Genomic DNA, 4,304 nt, shown 5'->3' on the forward strand with positions numbered 1-4,304 from the left:
CTTCAGAGTTGAGGATTTTCAATGAAGTCAAGCAGCTCCCCATATGTGCTGTTATTCCAGGTAAGTGATTTCACTCATTGCATTGAGCCTACAAAAAGCCAGAAAAAAAGTTTTTTAAAAAAAATGAAATAAGGCTTGAATTTTCCGTTCAAATATATGGATGATGTAGCAGCTTTCGTAAGGTCTCACATGAATGGCTTGATACCCTTTGAGAGAACAATAGAACAAACAACAGAGACAATACCCCTAGCCCTAAAACAATAACAGCTGCTAACAATGAAGAGAATTACAAGCTTACGGAAGCCGCTACACTTCTGAAATATATCAACCAACCCTGGGCCAGAAAAATTGAGGGTAATTTTTCACGATGCCGAAGAGAAGTCGGACAATTTTATCCTGACGGAAAAATGGAATTTGTGAAGGGACGCTAGAGAAATACTTTTTTATTCACGATTCTAAAGATGGCGGCTTATCGGTCATTGTTATCCCAATTAATAAGCAAAATATCAACATAATCATGTTTAAGCCTGGATGATCATGTTTGGATCGGCATGGATCAGACCCGAACCATACCGACCCAAGCCGACTGAACTCGATATGACCCGACTCGACCCGATCTGATCTGACTGTCCCGTGTGTCGGATATGGGTCCAAAAAGCCCGAGACCACTTACCGCCAACTAGCTACTAATGAAAAGTCTTTATCAATCAGGTTTTCTCACGCGTTATGCAGTGAAGTCATGTGTCGTGACAAAAAATCTTGTTTCATTCATTATTGCCTGCAACGCTTAAATGGCATTGTAAAGAAATGTAGTGTAAGTGTTTTTTTTTGGGGGGGGGGGGCTCTCTAGCGTCATCCCTCCCCTTGTTAACTTATCAAAATTCATATGGGATATGATGTCCTCTTTAATTTCAGATGTGCTGGCTGATTCAACAATCAAAGCAAGCTCGTCCTTCCCTCTAGAAGCTCCCTCTTTCTCGAGCCCTACCCACCCCACCCACCAAAATATCTTTGAAAGCTAATAACCTCCCTTTCCGTGTGCTTTAAAGAGGTTTAACTTTTGCCAAAACAAATCACAGTTAACTTTGTAAAGTTTTGTGGAAACGTTTCAAAGTTCAAAACCAAATATCATTTCCAAGATTGAAGACAATTTGAATTTCCCGCGCTCACTTTCAATAAGAAACATAAGAAGACGAGCTAATCAGATAAGCGCATTCTACTCGGCGCGTGATTACAAACTTCACAAAATTTAAATTGCAAATTATGCTTGTGATGAATTTTCCTCTCGCGTGCAATTTGTTCGTAGGTTAACCAGCCAAGTTGAAACTTAAAGTTGTAGAAATCCACCTTTGGCTTCGCCTATTGCTTCAAAAACAGTACCAAGCCTCAGTTTAAGATTGTCTATACGTTCAGAGCTGTGAGGAAACCCAAAAACAAGACACAGGAACTTTGCTTCAACCAAACTCTGAGAGCACGTGCTTTGGAGAAACCAAGATGTCACGCAGCAAATGGCTTTTGAATCCTTCCCAAGGTAAAAACTGTGTTCGAACGTAATGTTGTAGGTTGTAAAATTAATTTAATTTTCTTGTCCTAGTTAGTCGGCGCTAAACAAGATATGTTACTGAAAAAGTCAACGACGGCCAATTGTCAGTTGTCAGTACATGCAAATTATACCTCGTTCACCAAGTCAAAGTATTTGGGTTACATTAAGAACTTCTGGCCATGTATCAGTTTCCTGAGGTTACAAGACGGGTTATAAACGTACATGCTCACAAAATACGGGAAATGGCTGTAAATGGGTTGCTTAAATAGTTCTTTTTATCCTTTTTCAGATGACGATGAAAAGAAGACATCAATTGCAATGGAACGTTACAGGTAACTTGACTCCTTAATTTTCACTTCAAAACTCAAAATTTAAACCTTCCTTACTGGTCATTACACATTTCTTTCTATGCTAGTTGTGGGAATTTGGGTCATTACATCTCGACAGTTTCCCTAGTTGATGAACTTCTTTATTCCCACCACCTTTTTGCTTGACCTTTATTGATCTCATAAGGAGAAATCAGATGTTGATCAAGTTTACGTAATCTACATAGAAATAAAGTGTAAGCTTTAGGAAAAACTGAACATTTAAGATTATGAAAATTTATAGTGTTTTTGAAGACGTTTTATATATATTTACTTTTATCGATATGAATACGTACGCTTTGTGCTGAAAGCTGAAGCTCCGACTACATTTCTAGAGCAAGTTCAGTAATCAAATCTGTTTTTTTTTTTTTTCAGGATTTGTGACAACGAGAAGAATGGAAGCAATGCGCTATGGTGTTGGAAACAAACTGAATATATGGAGGAAAGATAATGACGAGAAAACACCAAAGAGAATACTAGACGATGGAGCAAAGTAAGATAGACTGTTAGATTTAATTCCAGCTGAAAATTTATTCAAGAATATTAGGCACGGCTAGATGACGATTTTTCTCTTGAATTAAACAACAACAACGAAGAAATATTTGAAGAGAAGACGATGGTCTAGAGCCATGCAAATTAAAATGTATATTTTTCGAACTACTCAAAACACATTTCATCGTTTCAGTTTCATTAAATTTTATTGTTTCATCAAAAAGTTTAACTAGGCCATTTTGTTCGAGGCTTGAAAAATTCGTTGCTGAATTCTAATTGTCTTGTTTGTTGACAAACGAGCCTCGAGTATTGCTTTTCTCTAGGATTTTTGGTTTCAAAATATTTACGTAATTTCAATAGGCTTGCCTTGTTTCTGTAAAATGACTCCGTGGGTTTATATTTTTGAAACGTAGCACATCGCTCGCGGGATATATTATCGAGTTTTTATCGAGTTTTTATCGAGTTTTTATCGAGTTTTTATCGAGTTTTTAACGAGAGGCAGATTTTTTATTGCTAGTTTTCCAATGAAAAATTTCAGAACGGAAATGAATTTGTCAAAATATCGCGGAACCACTAATTAGTTTCGAACTCTTGGAGTCATTTATAAGAAGGAAGGAAAGCTTGTAATACTTTTGACTGCCCGGCTGCCTTCTATTTTCGCGGAGGAAATATTAAGGTCTTAAAAATTAAGCACTAAAAATTGATCTTTAGAGAAACGAGAAATATTTCGTGCGTGGCTCGTCACAATTGTAAACATTTTGATGCCGTGAGGAGTTTCGAGCGACCTGTTTACTAAGTTTAGTTTTGAATTTTAAACCTTGCGAACGTTTAAGGCATTTGGGTAGTAGAATTTCTTGTCAGGCTAATCAAGCATTGTATAGCTGTAATAAACAAGTTGGTAAAATGCGCTTTTTAGAAGACCTTGCATAATTGCGGAGGTTGTTTCTTCATAAAGAAACTGCAGCCGTAATTGTGCAAATTCTTTGGAATAACACTTCAATTTCGCTAAAAAATTTTGACAAATCAAGTTTATTTTTTCCAACTTGTTTATTGCAAGCTATACAGTGCGTTTTTTTTTTTGACAATATCGTTGCAGTTTATTTAAACGTTGCTCAAATCATAGCGTTTTGTACAGCTGTTTTCAAGTGTTTTCCTTTTTTCTACTAGAATGGCAAAATTTTCAAAGCTTTTATTAAATTTTCGTTGAATAAGTGTCGTGTAAAAGCTTTATTTTGGAATTCAGCGAATGGTTGTCTCTATATGCTCATCAAGGTAACCTATGTTGAAAATTTTAATTTTCCCGCCAAAAAACTTAGAAAAAATACGGGCGCTTAAAATACGCATGCGCCAATTTTTTTCAAAAAAAATTGTCTTATACTTCATGTACTCCGTTTAAAAAAAATTAATTTTCCCGCCAATAAAACTTAGAAAAAATACGGCGCCCAAAATACGCACGCGCCAATTATTTTTTTTTAATTTTCAAGGATGATATTTAAATTATTTTTCTTAAGTTTGATTTTTATTTAATTATTTTTTTTAAGTTATATTTTTATTCATTGTCAATAAGTCTAATACTCTAATCAGGGGTAAAGTTCTCTTGCAATCTTCATTAACTAAGTAAATATCTCAATAAAGCATAAACAACAAGTGTTTCTTTTCAATTCTTTTATTTCCTTTAATTGTTCTAATACAAAACTTAATTAATTAAAATTCAATTAAATTAATTACAAAGGTGTCATCAAAAAATTTGCCCCATATATACTAAGACTTTTGGCGGGAAAATTTGAAAAAATTTGCACAGCGTTTCCCCTAACAACTTTTTTGACAAAAATTTTAAGGGGGTACCCCATTGAATTTTTCCCGCCAAAAAAATTTTAACATATACCATTTTGAACACAAACTAA

The 4,304-nt window shown here is 35.0% G+C and overlaps 1 long non-coding RNA gene across 1 annotated transcript; it reads left to right on the forward strand.

Annotated features, from left to right (window-relative positions):
* The first annotated feature begins 828 nt into the window (after positions 1-828).
* Positions 829-4,050, forward strand: LOC149101288 (uncharacterized). Its single transcript, XR_016203174.1, has 3 exons — positions 829-1,531; positions 1,833-1,875; positions 2,284-4,050. It is a non-coding gene; the product is annotated as an uncharacterized LOC149101288 (long non-coding RNA).
* The last annotated feature ends 254 nt before the right edge of the window (positions 4,051-4,304 follow it).

The sequence above is a fragment of the Orbicella faveolata genome, unplaced genomic scaffold, assembly GCF_042242905.1.
Source record: "Orbicella faveolata isolate gen_17 unplaced genomic scaffold, um_ofav_v1 contig_4, whole genome shotgun sequence".
In the NCBI taxonomy this organism is placed as follows: Eukaryota; Metazoa; Cnidaria; class Anthozoa; order Scleractinia; family Merulinidae; genus Orbicella; species Orbicella faveolata.